The sequence below is a fragment of the Arachis duranensis genome, chromosome 1 (assembly GCF_000817695.3).
Source record: "Arachis duranensis cultivar V14167 chromosome 1, aradu.V14167.gnm2.J7QH, whole genome shotgun sequence".
Lineage (NCBI taxonomy): Eukaryota > Viridiplantae > Streptophyta > Magnoliopsida > Fabales > Fabaceae > Arachis > Arachis duranensis.
Window position 1 is genome coordinate 36,785,117 of NC_029772.3, and position 17,497 is coordinate 36,802,613.

The 17,497-nt window shown below is 37.2% G+C and overlaps 1 non-coding gene across 1 annotated transcript; it reads left to right on the top strand.

Annotated features, from left to right (window-relative positions):
• The first annotated feature begins 8,279 nt into the window (after positions 1–8,279).
• On the top strand, positions 8,280–8,383 carry LOC127742650 (small nucleolar RNA R71). The gene has a single exon (XR_008004003.1). It is a non-coding gene; the product is annotated as a small nucleolar RNA R71 (small nucleolar RNA).
• The last annotated feature ends 9,114 nt before the right edge of the window (positions 8,384–17,497 follow it).

Here is a 17,497-nt window from a genome sequence, read left to right on the forward strand (position 1 = left end):
ACTCCCTCTCATTGCCCATTATCTTCTCCCTTGCCTCCTTAACTGCTCTATAGACCATTTTTGGATGTGCAGTGAGTGAGAACTCCTCTCTCAGAAAGTCAACGACTTCATTTGTTCTCATGTGAGGGTGGGAACTCATTCTCTTCTCCACCTTCTTACTAATCTAATGTTGATCAGTAGCGTTACTTCCTAGGTCCCTTGCACATGTGTGATCGTTTTTGTAAGTCTTCACCTGATAGCATTGCAGTGATTTGTTGTATGACAAATGAACTAACCACGGGCAGTCATCATCCATGCATCCTACCCTAACTCTCTCCCTATCATTCTTAATCCACCTAAGCTCTCTACCCTCAGCAATGAAAGAGTCTTTCATAACTTCTTTAAATCTCTCTATGGTTGCAAACCTTGTCCCTAACTCAAACCTTCCCTCTCCAAAAGCATAATCATTATCAAATTCAGGAAATGTGTACTTGCTGGACTCATCATCTGATGAGTTAGGAGTGTGTAAATATTTAGAATGGTAATCATATATGGGGTCATCATCATCATCATCTTGGACTGCACTGACATAGAATCTCACAGTTGGATCTCTGTTAGGCTGTTGCTCATTGGGCCCAGAATTGACCTGCTGTTGTATATTGGGTTCACTCCTGGCCTGCTGCCTTCTATTCATATTAGATGTCCCCATTCCACTACTTTGTCCCTTCTTTAACCAACTTCTCCTATTCCTATTCACACCTGTCTTCTTTGCAGCTGGCATCTTGGCACATGGCTTCTTTGCAGATGGCTTTCTTGGAGGCAGAATTTTTTCCTTTCCCTTACTAACTCTCTTCCTCTTGTGTGCTCTGTCCTCAGCACTATTATCACCATCATCACTATCAGTTTGATATCCGGGTGGTGGAGGTTTGTTGGGCTCATCCTTCGTACTCTCATACCCATTATCTGAAGATGAACTCTGAATCTCTTCTAACACAGGACTCTTGTCTTTGTTTCCAACATCCTCCATAATCTCAGGCTCATCAATAGGGTGGTCAACGTATAGGTAAAACTCATTTGTCTTTGTATTATTTATTTTGTTCTCTCGCATGGCATTGATCCCTGCATCCCCTGTCAAACTGTGCAGCCCCAACTCAATGTCATCACTCATTGGATCATACCAATAAATTGTCCTGTATGACTGGTACCCCAAGCCTTTAAAAAATGTGATCAAGTCCCCAAAATTCACAAAATCCAGGTCCATTTCGGAAAATTTCTCTACCTTTTCATTTTGATAAACAAAGGAACCATTACTGTTTTTGACAAAACTACCTCCATGGTGGAAAACTGGCACCACAAACAAATCTACCATCTGGAGGAAAAAAAATAGAAATCAACGGTCAACTAACTATACACTCATACATCAATCTCGTACAAAAAATAGAAACAGAAATTAACCAAGAACTTTCCTTTGCCCTAACATTGAATCAAATTCACTGTTACAACGCACATACAATTTTTACCATTACTATCACCATGCACGTACAACAGTTCATACTTCATAACTATTGAACTACACAATCGACTCACTAAGCAATGCAACTAATTCTTACCTTCAGTGACAAAGATGGCAAATCAGATTGGATTCACACCGAATGCACACCGAAAACTTCTCAGTCTGGACGGTGGTTTTTTTGGAGGGAGAAACAGAGTATTCCTACGTTTGATCTTTGGTCTTCCTTAGGGTTTTATGTAATTCTGTAAAAGCTCTGTGGGTGTAATAGGGATTGTTCACAAGAAAAGGGACGAGAGTGTATATAAGGGGCAGCACTCATAACGACATCATTTTGAGTGAGAGGGACTTATGTGTCCCGTTTTCAAAACCTCCATCCCACTAACGTGCCACGTGGGAACGCCGTTGAGCCAGGTAAGCATAGGGGGAGCCAGGTCAGCCTTTTTCGTCCGGTCTGACGGTGGCTCATGGACGGAGTGAATGATCGGTTTAATTTTTAAGAACGTCAGGGATTTAAAAGTATTTTTCAATGGTCAGGGACAAAAATGTTCGCGAGTTAAAAGTTCAGGGACTAATTTGTCCTTTTCTCTAAAAAAAGTATTTTCAACCGCAGTGATTGGTGCACGAAATTGTGATCTCAATGGCGCCAACATCTTGGTACGCATAATTGTAATATCACTCTTTTTCACAACTTCGCACAACTAACCAGCAAGTGCACTGGGTCGTCCAAGTAATACCTTACGTGAGTAAGGGTCGATCCCACGGAGATTGTTGGTATGAAGCAAGCTATGGTCATCTTGTAAATCTCAGTCAGGCGGATTCAAATGGTTATAATAGTTTTCGAATATAAAGATAAATAAAGCATAAAATAAAGATAGAGATACTTATGTAATTCATTGGTAGGAATTTTAGATAAGCGCATGAAGATATTGTGTTCCTTCTGAATCTCTGCTTTCCTACTGCTTCCATCCAATCATTCTTATTCCCTTCCATGGCAAGTTGTATGTTGGGTTTCACCGGCGTCAATGGCTACCTCCCGTCCTCTCAGTGAAAATGGTCCAAATGCTTTGTCACAGTACGGCTAATCATCTATCGGTTCTCGATCATGTCGGAATAGAATCCAGTGATTCTTTTGCGTCTGTCACTATGCCCAACACTCGTGAGTTTGAAGCTCGTCACAGTCATCCCATCTCAGATCCTACTCAGAATACCACAGACAAGGTTTAGACTTTTCGGATCTTAGGAATGGACGCTTTCATAGGTGAGAATGATGATGAGTGTCACGGATCATCACATTCATCATGTTGAAGTGCAGCGAATATCTTAGAATAAGAATAAGCTGAATTGAATAGAAGAATAATAGTAATTGCATTAATACTCGAGGAACAGCAGAGCTCCACACCTTAATCTATGGTGTGTAGAAACTTCACCGTTGAAAATACAAAAGTGCAAGGTCAAGGCATTGCCGAATGGCCAGCCCCTAAAGTCTAAGAACTAAACGTCCAAAGATAGATACCAAGATGTCTAATACAATAGTAAAAAGTTCTATTTATATTAAACTAGTTACTAGGGTTTACAAAAATAAGTTTTAGTGCAGAAATTCAATTTCGGGGCCCACTTTGGTGTGTGCTTGGGCTGAGCTTGAGATTTATACGTGCAGAGGCTTCTCTTGGGGTTAAACGCCAAGTTGTAACATGTTTTTGGCGTTTAACTCTGGTTTGTGACGTGTTTCTGGCGTTTTACTCCAGAATGCAGCATGGAACTGGCGTTGAACGCCAGTTTGCGTCATCTAAACTCGAATAAAGTATGGACTATTATATATTTCTGGAAAGTCCTAAATATTTACTTTCCAACGCAGTTGAGAGCACGCCATTTGGAGTTCTGTAGCTCCAGAAAATCCATTTCGAGTGCAGGGAGGTCAGAATCCAACAACATCTGCAGTCCTTTTTCAGCCTGAATCAGATTTTTGCTCAGGTCCCTCAATTTCAGCTAGAAAATACCTGAAATCACAGAAAAACACACAAACTCATAGTAAAGTCCAGAAATGTGAATTTAGCATAAAAACTAATAAAAACAACCCTAAAAGTAGCTAGATCCTACTAAAAACTACCTAAAAACAATGACAAAAAGCGTATAAATTATCCGCTCATCACAACACCAAACTTAAATTGTTGCTTGTCCCCAAGCAACTGAAAATCAAATAAGATAAAAAGAAGAAAATATACTATAAATATCAAAATATCGATGAATATTAGTTCTAATTAGATGAGCGAGACTAGTATCTTTTTGTTTCTGAACAGTTTTGGCATCTCACTTTATCCTTTGAAGTTTAGAATGATGGCATCCATAGGAACTCAGAGTTCAGATAGTGTTGTTGATTCTCCTAGTTAAGTATGTTGATTCTTGAACACATCTACTTTTATGAGTCTTGGCCGTGGCCCTAAGCACTTTGTTTTCCAGTATTACCACCAGATACATAAATGCCACAGACACATGACTGGGTGAACCTTTTCAGATTGTGACTCAGCTTTGCTGAAATCCCCAGTTAGAGGTGTCCAGAGCTCTTAAGCACACTCTTTTTGCTTTGGATCACGACTTTAACTACTCAGTCTCAAGCTTTTCACTTGCACCTACATGCCACAAGCACATGGTTAGGGACAGCTTGATTTAGCCGCTTAGACCTGGATTTTATTTTCTTGGGCCCTCCTATCCATTGATGCTCAAAGCCTTGGATCCTTTTTACCCTTGCTTTTTAGTTTTAAGGGTTATTGGCTTTTTCTGCTTGCTTTTTTTTCTTTTATAATTTTTTTGCCATTTTTTTTCGCAAGCTTTGTTCTTCATAATATAATTAAACTAATTTCAAGGATGAATTCGAAACTCATGTACTTCTTGTTCTTTTGTATTAAAAGCATTTTTCATTTAAAAAAGGTGAAGGATTCATGGAATTATTCATAGCCTTAAGACATAGTTACTAAATACTAAGGATCATGTAGTAAAGACTCAAAACATAGACAAACATATAGCATAAAACTGAAAAACAGAGAGATAAGAACAAGGAAGTCAAGGAATGAGTCCACCTTAGTGATGGTGGCGCCTTCTTCTTGAAGGACCAATGGTGTTCTTGAGCTCCTCTATGTCTCTTCCTTGCCTTTGTTGTTCCTCCATCATAGCTCTTTGATCTTCTCTAATCTCACTGAGAATGATGGAGTGCTCTTGGTGTTCCACCCTTAATTGGTTCATGTTATGACTCAATCCTTCTAGAGAAGTGTTGAGTTATTCCCAATAGTTTTTTGGAGGAAAATGCATCCCTTGAGGCATCTCAGGGATTTCTTGATGATGAGCTTCCTCATGCGTCTATTGAGATCCATGAATGGGCTCTCTTGTTTGCTCCATCCTCTTCTTAGTGATGGGCTTATCCTCTTCAATGAGGATGTCTCCTTCTATGACAACTCCAGTTAAGTTGCATAGATGGCAAATGAGATGAGGAAAAGCTAGCCTTGCCAAGGTAGAGGACTTTTCGGCTACTTTGTAGAATTCAAGAGAGATGACTTAATGAACTTCTACTTCCTCTCCAATCATGATGCTATAGATCATGATGGCCCGATCCACAGTCATTTCAGATCGGTTGCTTGTGGGGATGATGGAGCGTTGGATGAACTCCAACCATCCTCTAGCCACAAGCTTAAGGTCCAGTCTTCTTAATTGAACATGCTTGCCTTTTGAGTCTCTTTTCCATTGAGCTCCTTCCACACATATGTCCATGAGGACTTGGTCCAACCTTTGATCAAATTTGACCCTTCTAGTGTAGGGGTGTGCGTCTTCTTGCATCATAGGCAAGTTGAACGCCAACCTTACGTTCTCTGGACTGAAATCTAAGCATTTTCCCTAACCATTGTAAGCCAATTCTTTGGGTTTGGGTTCATGCTTTGATCATGGTTCCTAGTTATCCATGCATTTGCATAGAACTCTTAAACCATTAAGATTCCGACTTATTGAATGGGGTTGGTAAGAACTTCCCAACCTTTTCTTTGGATTTCATGTCAGATCTCCGGATACTCATTTTTCTTGAGCATGAAAGAGACCTCAGGGATCACCTTCTTTTTGGCCACAACTTCATAGAAGTGGTCTTCATGGACCTTTGAGATGAATCTCTCCATCTCCCATGACTCAAAGGTGGAAGCTTTTGTCTTCTCTTTCCTCTTTCTAAAGGTTTCTCCGGCCTTAGGTGCCATAAATGGTTATGGAAAAACAAAAAAAAGCTATGCTTTTACCACACCAAACTTAGAATGTTACTCGCCCTCGAGCAAAAGAAAGAATAGATGAAGAAGAAGAAGATACGGAGGAGACGGAGAGAGATGTGTATTCGACCAAGCGGGAGAAGAGAGGGTTGTGTTGTGTGAAAATGAAGAAGGATGGAGGGATTTATATAGTGGAGGGAGAAGGGTTGGGTTCGGTAATTTAGGGTGGCTTTGGGTGGGAAAGAGATTTTGAATTTGAAGGTAGGTGGGGTTTATGGGGAAGAGTGGATAGATGTGATTGGTGAAGGGTTAATGGGGAAGAGAGATTGAGGTGATTGGTGAAGGGTATAGTGTTATTGGATTGTGTGAAGAAGAGAGAAGTGGGGTAGGTGGGGATCCTGTGGGGTCCACAGATCCTGAGGTGTCAAGGATTTCTCATCCCTGTACCTTTTAGGCGTGTAAAATGCCCTTGTATGCAATCCTGCATTTAACGTCAGACTGATGCTTGTTTCTGGCGTTAAACGCCCAAAGGTAGCTTGTTTCTGGTGTTTAACGCCAGCCTGATGCTTGTTTCTGGCGTTAAACGCCAGCTTGGTGCTTGTTTCTGGCGTTAAACGCCAGACAGATGCTTGTTTCTGGCGTTTAAACGCCAGACAACTCTTCCTCCAAGGTGTGCTTTTTCTTCTGCTATTTTTGATTCTGTTTTTAATTTTTGCAATTGTTTTGTGACTCCACATGATTATAAACCTAATAAAATATACAAGAACAATAGAAATATAGATAAATAAAAATTGGGTTACCTCCCAATAAGCGCTTCTTTAATGTCAATAGCTTGACAGTGAGCTCTCATGGAGCTTCACAGATGTTTAGAGCTTTGTTGGAACCTCCCAACACCAAACTTAGAGTTTGAATGTGGGGGTTCAACACCAAACTTAGAGTTTGGTTGTGGCCTTCCAACACCAAACTTAGAGTTTGATTGTGGGGACTTTGTTTGACTCTGTATTGAGAGAAGCTTTTCATACTTCCTCTCCATGGTTGCAGAGGAAGATCTTTGAGCTTTAAACACAAGGTAGTCCCCATTCAATTGAAGGACTAGCTCTCCTCTGTCAACATCAATCACAGCTCCTAATGTGGCTAGGAAGGGTCTTCGAAGGATGATGTATTCATCCTCATCCTTCCCAGTGTCTAAGATTATGAAATCAGCAAGGATGTAAAGGCCTTTAACCTTCACTAACACGTCCTCTACCAATCCATAAGCTTGTTATATTGACTTGACTACCATCTCTAATGAGATTCTTGCAGCTTATACCTCAAAGATCCCCAGTTTTTCCATTACAAAGAGTGGCATAAGATTTATACTTGACCCCAGGTCACACAGAGCCTTCTCAAAGGTCATGGTGCCTATGGTACAGGGTATTAAGAATTTACCAGGATCTTATTTTTTTTGAGGTAAAGTTTACTGAACCCATGTATTTAGTTCACTAATGAGCAAGGGAGGTTCATCTTTCCAAGTCTCATTACCAAATAACTTGGCATTCAGCTTCATGATGGCTCCTAGATATTGAGCAACTTGCTCTTCAGTTACATCTTCTTCTTCTTCAGAGGAAGAATAGTTTTCAGAGCTCGTGAATGGAAAAAGGAGGTTCAATGGAATCTCTATGGTCTCTAGGTGAGCCTCAGAATCCTTAGGTTCCTCAGTTTGGAAATCTTTTTTGTTCAAAGGACGTCCCAGGAGGTCTTCCTCACTGGGATTCACGTCCTTCTCCTCCTTTGTGCATTCGTCCATATTGATTATATCAATGGCCTTGCACTCTCTTTTTGGATTCTCTTCTATATTGCTTGGGAGAGTACTAGGAGGAGTTTCAGTAATTTTCTTACTCAGCTGACCCACTTGTGCCTCCAAATTTCTAATGGAGGACCTTGTTTCACTCATGAAACTTAAAGTGGCCTTAGATAGATCAGAGACTATGTTTGCTAAACTAGAGGGACTCTGCTCAGAATTCTCCGTCTGTTGTTGAGAAGATGATGAAAAAGGCTTGCTATTGCTAAACCTGTTTCTTCCACCATTATTAAAGCCTTGTTGAGGCTTTTGTTGATCCTTGCATGAGAAATTTGGATGAATTCTCCATGAGGGATTATAGGTGTTTCCACAGGCTTCACCCATGTAATTCACCTCTGCCATTGCAGGGTTCTCAAGATCATAAGCTTCTTCTTCAGAAGATGCCTCTTTAGTACTGTTGGATGCATATTGCAATCCATTCAGACTCTGAGAAATCATGTTGACTTGCTGAGTCAACATTTTGTTCTAAGCCAATATGGCATTCAGAGTATCAATTTCAATAACTCCCTTCCTCTGAGGCGTCCCATTACTCACAGGATTCCTCTCAGAGGTGTACATGAATTGGTTATTTGCAACCATGTCAATGAGTTCTTGAGCTTCTGCAGGCATTTTCTTTAAGTGAATGCATCCACCTACAGAATGGTCCAGTGACATCTTAGAAAGCTCAAATAGACCATCATAGAATATATCCAAAATGGTCCACTCTGAAAGCATGCCAGAAGGATACTTTTTGGTCAACTGCTTGTATCTTTCCCAAGCTTCATAGAGGGATTCACCATCTTTTTGTTTGAAGGTCTGAACATCCACTCTAAGCTTGCTCAGCTTTTGAGGAGGAAAGAACTTGGCCAAGAAGGCCGTGACCAGCTTATCCCAAGAGTCCAGGCTATCTTTAGGTTGTGAGTCCAACCATATTCTAGCTCTGTCTCTTACAGCAAAAAGGAAAAGCATGAGCCTGTAGACTTCACGATCTACTCCATTAGTCTTAACAGTATCACAGATCTGCAAAAATTCAGTTAAAAAATGATAGGAATCTTCTGATGGAAGTCCATGAAACTTGCAGTTCTGTTGCATTAGAGCAACTAGTTGAGGCTTCAGCTCAAAATTGTTTGCTCCAATGACATGGATTGAGATGCTTCTTCCATAAAAATTGGAAGTAGGTGTAGTATAATCACCAAGCATCCTCCTTGCGCCTCCACCATTGTTATTGGGTTCGGCCATGTCCCTTTCTTTTTCGAGATTCTCTGTAAGGTTTTCTCTGGATTGTTGTGCTTTAGCTTCTCTTAGCTTCTTCTTTAGAGTCTTTTCAGGTTCAGGATCTGCTTCAACAAGAATGTCCTTGTCCTTGCTCCTGCTCATATGAAAAAGAAGAGAACAAAAAAAGAAGAGGAATCCTCTATGTCACAGTATAGAGATTCTTAACAAGAAAGTAACAAACTTCAAATTTTTGAATCAATCACATTAATTGTTAGTAAAATTTTCGAAAATTATGAAATAAAATTAAGAAAAAGATTTTGAAAATCAATTTTTAAAAATTTTCAAAAATAATAATAAAAAATAAAAAAAGATTTGATTTTTGAAAAAGTTTTGAAAAGATAGGATTTTTTAAAATTGAAATCTTGACTTGACTAACAAGAAACAACTTATTTTAAAATTTTTTGACTAAGTCAACCCAAAGATTTTGAAATTTATGAGGAAAATAAGAAAAATATATTTGTTTTTTATTTTTGAATTTTTAATGATGAGAGAGAAAAACACAAAAATGACTCAAAACATAAAAAAAATATGAATCAAAACACATGATGCATGCAAGAATACTATGAATGTCAAGATGAACACCAAGAACACTTTGAAGATCAAGATGAACATCAAGACTTATTTTTGAAAAATTTTCAAGAAAAGAAAAATATGCAAGACATCAAACTTAGAAAATTTTCATGTTTAGACACTATGAATGCAAAAATGCATATGAAAAACAACAAAAGATGCAAAACAAGAAAATATGAAGATCAAACAAGAAGACTTATCAAGAACAACTTGAAGATCATGAAGAACACCATGCATGAAATTTTCAAAAAAATGCATAATTTTTAAAAACATGCAATTGACACCAAACTTAAAAATTGACACTAGACTCAAATAAGAAACACAAAATATTTTTGGTTTTATATGATTTTATTATTTTTTTGTATTTTTTTTCGAAAGTTATTTTTTTTTGAAAAATGAAAACAAAGAAAAAAAATTTTTGAAAAAATTTTTGAAAACTTTTTTTGGAAAACAAGATAAGAAGAAAATTACCTAATCTGAGCAACAAGATGAACCGTCAGTTGTCCAAACTCGAACAATCCCCAACAACGGCGCCAAAAACTTGGTGCACGAAATTGTGATCTCAATGGCACCAACATCTTGGTACGCACAATTGTAATATCACTCTTTTTCACAACTTCGCACAACTAACCAGCAAGTGCACTGGGTCGTCCAAGTAATACCTTACGTGAGTAAGGGTCGATCCCATGGAGATTGTTGGTATGAAGCAAGCTATGGTCATCTTGCAAATCTCAGTCAGGCGAATTCAAATGGTTATAATGGTTTTCGAATATAAAGATAAATAAAGCATAAAATAAAGATAGAGATACTTATGTAATTCATTGGTGGAAATTTCAGATAAGTGCATGGAGATACTGTGTTCCTTCTGAATCTCTGCTTTCCTACTGCTTCCATCCAATCATACTTATTCCCTTCCATGGCAAGTTGTATGTTGGGTTTCACTGGCGTCAATGGCTACCTCCAGTCCTCTCAGTGAAAATGGTCCAAATGCTTTGTCACAGTACGACTAATCATCTGTCAGTTCTCGATCATGTCGGAATAGAATCCAGTGATTCTTTTGCGTCTGTCACTACGCCCAACACTCGCGAGTTTGAAGCTTGTCACAGTCATCCCATCTCAGATCTTACTCGGAATACCAAATACAAGGTTTAGACTTTCCGGATCTTAGGAATGGCCGCCAATAATTCTAGCTTATACCATGAAGACTTCGATCTTTCGGAATGGAGGCTAAGAGATACGCGCTCGATCTAAGGTAGAACGGAAGTGGTTGTTAGGCATGCGTTCATAGGTGAGAATGATGATGAGTGTCACGGATCATCACATTCATCATGTTGAAGTGTAGCGAATATCTTAGAATAAGAATAAGCTGAATTGAATAGAAGAATAATAGTAATTGCATTAATACTCGAGAAACAGTAGAGCTCCACACCTTAATCTATAGTGTGTAGAAACTCCACCGTTGAAAATACATAAGTGCAAGGTCTAGGCATGGCCGAATGGCCAGCCCCCAAAGTCTAAGAACTAAACGTCCAAAGATAGATACCAAGATGTCTAATACAATAGTAAAAAATTCCATTTATATTAAACTAGTTACTAGGGTTTACAGAAATAAGTCTTAGTGCAGAAATCCACTTCCGGGGCCCACTTTGGTGTGTACTTGGGCTGAGCTTGAGATTTACACGTGCAGAGGCTTCTCTTGGGGTTAAACACCAAGTTGTAACATGTTTTTGGCGTTTAACTCTAGTTTGTGACGTGTTTCTGGCGTTTTACTCCAGAATGCAGCATGGAACTGGCGTTGAACACCAGTTTGCATTGTCTAAACTCGAATAAAATATGGACTATAATATATTGCTGGAAAGCCCTGAATACTTACTTTCCAACGCAGTTAAGAGCACGGCCATTTAGAGTTCTGTAGCTCCAGAAAATCCTTTTCGAGTGCAGGGAGATTAGAATCCAACAGCATCAGCAGTTCTTTTTCAGCCTGAATCAGATTTTTGCTCAGGTCCCTCAATTTCAGCCAGAAAATACCTGAAATCACAGAAAAACACACAAACTCATAGTAAAGTCCAGAAATGTGAATTTTGCATAAAAACTAATAAAAGCATCCCTAAAAGTAGCTAGATCCTACTAAAACCTACCTAAAAACAATGCCAAAAAGCGTATAAATTATCCGTTCATCAGTGATCATCACTTGCCTTATGAATTCTTTCAAAAAATCAATAGTTAACTATCTAAGATCCAAATTCTTATATTTTAGTCCATAACTCCAACAATTATGAGATTTTTAGGGTACTAACTAGACATTCTAAAGTTTTACCTAAACTTGGTTGAACACAAATTTTATTTCTGGATCAATACCAGTAAATCAAACAAGTTGCTAGCTTTGACATACATTCTGCAGAATTTTATTTAGCCAAGTCAAAGAACTGATTAGTTTGTAAACCTCATAACTTTTGATCTACACACTATATGACTCTAAAAATTTAACTCATCACTATAGACATCTCTATCTTCTATTATCCTTTGGAAGTAACTCAAAAATAATTTTGGAATTAAAGTTATCTAAAGTGAAAGTTTATGTTTTAAAACTGAAAATCTGGTTTGATAGCTTTGAAGAACAAAATCTAAACCTTTATAACTTCTAATCCACAATTCCAAAAATCATAAAATTTGGATGCAAAGAAATAGACATCTCAAAGTTTTGTAAAAATTATTTTCACAAATTTTGAAGGTCTAGAGAGAGAAGCAGCCTCGGGAAGTTATTGCCTGTGCTGGAGGCAATTCTGCAGAATCTGATTTATTCTCCTAACTCACCTTTTGGTTCACTTTAAGCTTCTAGCCTTTCTTTTACCTAATTAATCACTCTAACACTTGCATATGGTGTACATAAACTTGTTTATAAGCCCCAAGAGCCAAGATAATTATTATCTCATTAAATCACTTTCTCACCTAAATAATTTATCACTTAAACTAAAAAATAACAACATGGCAATTCACATTATCTCAAAATAGAATCATATATACATCACTAATATCAATCATTCGTCAATTTACAAACATGATTCATCATCAAAGTCAGTCACATATCATCATTTAACACAACAACTAAGCATCTAATGTTTCTAACCGTTACCTCTTTGAAGTTCACTCTTTTTAACGCTTTTTTTTTACTCCCTTTTCGGCTTGAGCTCCTAGTCCATCATCAAAATCAGTTTTCCATCAACAAGGCCATAAGGCTAAATTCATGATCATCACAAGAAGGAGGTTCTCATCCTCTCAAGCTGTAAGTCTCAGTTAGTTAAGCTAGAAGAAGAATCAAATGAGACATGCATCAAGAAGAAGGCTTATACCGAAGCAATGAGAGGGAAGTTATGAGGTTCTCACCTAGTCTGCTTGTTGGCCTTTTCATGACCAAGAAGGCTTGTGCAACTGATTCTTTCTCCTTCTATTTTCAGGAATGGATGGCTCTTCACTCTCTCTTTGCTTTACTTATTAACTCAAGAATGGTAGTGATGAGATGAAGAGAAAGTGATGAAATGGAAGAGAATATGTTCTTTCTCTCACTCTCAGCTTCCTTACTCACTCACTCTTTTGATGGTTCTCCCCCTCTCTTACTCTTCTCTTAGCATTCTTCTATTGAGAATGATCAAATTGTATGAATTTAAAGAGAATTGAATGCATTTTTTAGTGCCAACAAACCAAGGAAAATAACATATGTTAGTTTATTTGCATGATTTTCTTCATTTAATTGCTCACTAATGACTCATTATCCTTGACTATCATTTGGAAGCATGAAAAGAAGAAAAAAATAATGATTTAATTGTGGTTAAGTGGGTTAATCTAGAGAGAGTGATTAGGTTAAAGGAGAGATAAAGAGTAATTAAAAAGTGTGGTCATGTGTTAACTTGTTTTGATGATGTATCTAGAAATTTTTTTAATTAATTCATCACTTAATAAATTAATTTTATGATGATTATTCTAAACAAATGATTAAACTTGTGTTGAGATTAATCTAGAGAGAGATAGACTAACTATGGTTAAAATTTTAAGCACCGGTTCTCGCCGTTAGAATTTGAAACAAAGACAATTACTAGCACGGTGAAAACATCATCACAAAACCCTTCATATCTAAAAACATATCCAACTGATATATACATATATTTATAGAAAAAAAGTTTGGTAATAAAAAATTTTCAGCCATAATTAGTCAAAAGTTTCTATAATTTATTTCATTTATATCACTTAATAACAGTTTTATTTTTTATCTCACTCTCTTATCATTTCACTTATCATATTCTTGTCAACTCTACTTATTAATGATATTAATTATAATATCATATTTCTCACTATTAGGCATTTGTTCGATATCACGAGATCCCAGGTGCTCGAGGGGTTGGGTGCTGATGGGAGAGAATGGTCGAGACCCTGAGTCGACCTGGAACTGAAGGAGGTGCGGATGGCAAGTTGGGGATGCCAGAGGTGATGTGATGAGGGGGGTGGCCACCTGCAAGGACACTCTGACGATCAAGTTAGAGTTCGTACGAAGTAATGGCCAAATTAGGTAAAATGTGATATACCTCGGGGGGGAGTGCTTACCTCCCCCTTATATACTGTACTGGGCGGGCCCAAAAGTGACCTAGCCCACTGGCCAGGATGCTCATGAGCTGTCCCTGTCCACGTGGAAGAAGTGGGTCATTTTCGTATTTTGAGTCGGGGCTTCAGGTGCTGCCCCGAGAAGCCCGACCTGACCGGTTTGCTAGGCGTGGTGTACTGGGTCGTACAGGGTGTAGAGTCGGACGTCGATCGGGTCGGGTACTTGGAGCCGACCCGTTGGATTTCCTTTGTGAGGGATAGTTTGGGCCTGGGTCAGGGGTGGCGCCCCAACCCGGCTTCTAGTTGGACTGGACCTGTGATGGTCCGTAACAGCATTCTTGTAATCAATACTTAATATTCCTTTTATAATTTAATTTTTATATTTAAGAATATATTAAATAATAATAATAATAATAATAGGAATGGACGGTAATGATAATATACATTAATTGAGTTAATTACACTTGATTCTTTGTTTCTCTTAAGGCATTTAATATCAATCAATGAAAATACGAAAAAATCATTAATTCTTTGTTTCTGTTAAGGCACTTACTTGCACTTGATTCTTTGTAATATATACCTTCCATTAATTTAATTATGATCATTCAAAAATCACGAGTATAATACCATTGCAAGCAAAATAGTGTATAAGTCAAGAAATATTACAAGAAATTGCGTTTATCGTTGCAAATAGTATGGCATTTGAATTCAACCTTAATACGGTACCTATGGTAGAAGGTACTGATGAAGAATTTGAACAACAGACGGACTCACCTGATGAGGTTGTTGTCAGTCAACCAATTCTCGAGAATATGAAAAATCACATTAGCTTTGATGAGGTATGGTAATAAATTGATTTATTTTTTTTGTGCATTTATAATTATATTGTATACTAACTAAGTTCATACACATAACATTCATACGTACATATACATAACATCCATAATTATATACAACTAATATCTAAAAATTAAATTCATGTTTATTAGATATTACATCCATACACATATCATTTTTTAGTTATTGCATATATAAATATAAAGTTAACACAGATGTTTTTTTAAATTTTATCATAATTGAATTTAAAAAAATATCAAATTTTTAAATTAATTTATTCAATTGATAAATTTACACATAATATTTATAAATTTATACACATAACATCCATAATTTCATGTTAATAACATCCATAATTTGTATTCATAATATTTATAATTTCATACCTATAATGTTTATAATTAATAAATTTTTATAATTAATATTATCAAATTTTAAACTATACGTCTTATTGTATTTTTCAAATTATCTCATATGTACACTAATAGGCTTTGTTTATATTTTATATTTTATTTTTTATTTTTTAATAGTCTATATGTAAAATATAAGTTGTATAGTAGAAGTTGTTAAAACTTTTTAATTTAATTTCCATATTTTTTTGCAGAGAATTATTGCATTTTAATGGATAATAATGTGATTGAGAGATGTTAGAAATTTGATTTGGAAGAAACTGAAATTAATTTTGGAAAGAACATTAATGACTCCAAACATACAGCAAAATAGTAGATGATAAGGAAGATAAGTGATAAGGAGGTGTATGTCACTTGCGTATCAAGAGAATATGAATTTTTATGTAATATTCCTATATTGTAATTATTTTTTGGCTACCTAACATCACCCATATTTATATATGTTTGTTTAATATGTCTTGATGTATCATGGTTCTAGAACTTTCTGGATTCTTATTACAAAATTTTGGAGATTATAATGCGAATAATGGGTTCGTACAAGTTCTTTACCCCACTCTATCTACTTTTCTATGTTAGCGTTATCTATTTATCTATATTAGCCTTGTTATGTTTATATCAAAAGGTAATTGATGAGCGGATAATTTATACGTTTTTTGGCATTATTTTTAGGTAGTTTTTAGTATGATCTAGTTACTTTTAGGAATGTTTTCATTAGTTTTTATGTTAAATTCACATTTCTGGACTTTACTATGATTTTGTGTTTTTTTCTTTGATTTCAGGTATTTTCTGGCTAAAATTGAGAGACCTGAGCAAAACTCTAAAAAAAGGCTGACAAAGGACTGATGATGCTGTTGGAATCTGACCTCCCTGCACTCAAAATGGATGTTCTGGAGCTACAGAACTCCAAATGGCGCTCTCTCAACGGTGTTGGAAAGTAGACATCCAGAGCTTTCCAGCAATATATAATAGTCCATACTTTATTCGCAATTAGACGACGTAAACTGGCGCTCAACGCCAGTTCCATGCTGCATTCTGGAGTCAAACGCCAGAAACACGTCACAAACCAGAGTTGAACGCCCAAAACACGTTACAATTTGGCGTTCAACTCCAAGAGAAGCTTCAGCTCGTGGATAGATCAAGCTCAGCCCAAGCACACACCAAGTGGGCCCTGGAAGTGGATTTATGCATCAATTACTTACTTCTGTAAACCCTAGTAGCTAGTTTAGTATAAATAAGACATTTTACTATTGTACTAGGGGTCTTTTGACCACATCTTTGGACGTTTAGTTCTTAGATCTGGGGGCTGGCCATTCGGCCATGCCTGGACCTTTCACTTATGTATTTTCAATGGTGGAGTTTCTACACACCATAGATTAAGGGTGTGGAGCTCTGCTGTACCTCAAGTTTTAATGCAATTACTACTATTTTCTATCCAGTTCGATTTATTCATGTTCTAAGATATTCGTTGCACTTCAACTTGATGAATGTGATGATCCGTGATACTCATCATCATTCTCACCTATGAACGCGCGTGACTGACAACCACTTCCGTTCTACCTTAGACCCGGCGCATATCTCTTGTATTCCTTGATCAGAATCTTCGTGGTATAAGCTAGAATTGATGGCGGCATTCATGGAAATCCGGAAAGTCTAACATTGTCTATGGTATTCCGAGTAGGATTTCGGGATTGAATGACTATGACGAGTTTCAAACTCCTGAAGGTTGGGCGTTAGTGACAGACGCAAAAGAATCACGGGATTCTATTCCAACCTGATTGAGAACCGACAGATGATTAGCCGTGCTGTGACAGAGCATTTGGACCATTTTCACTGAGAGGATGGGATGTAGCTATTGACAATGGTGATACCCTACATACAGCTTGCCATAGAAAGGAGTGATAAAAAACTAGAAGGAAGAAGTAGAAAAGCAAAGATTCAGAAGGAACACAGCACCTCCATACACCTATCTGAAATTCCCACAATTGAATTACATGAGTAACTTAATCTTTATTTTCTATTTATTTTATTATCATTATTTAAACCAATAATCTCTTAATCCATTCAAATTCGCCTGACTGGGATTTACAAGATAACCATAACTTGCTTCATACCAATAATCTATGTGGGATCGACCCTTACTCACGTAAGGTATTACTTGGACGACCCAGTGCACTTGCTGGTTAGTTGTGCAGAGTTGTGACTAAGTGTAATTCATGTGTGAGAGCTACCAAATTATTGGAGCCATTGTTGATGATCACAATTTCGT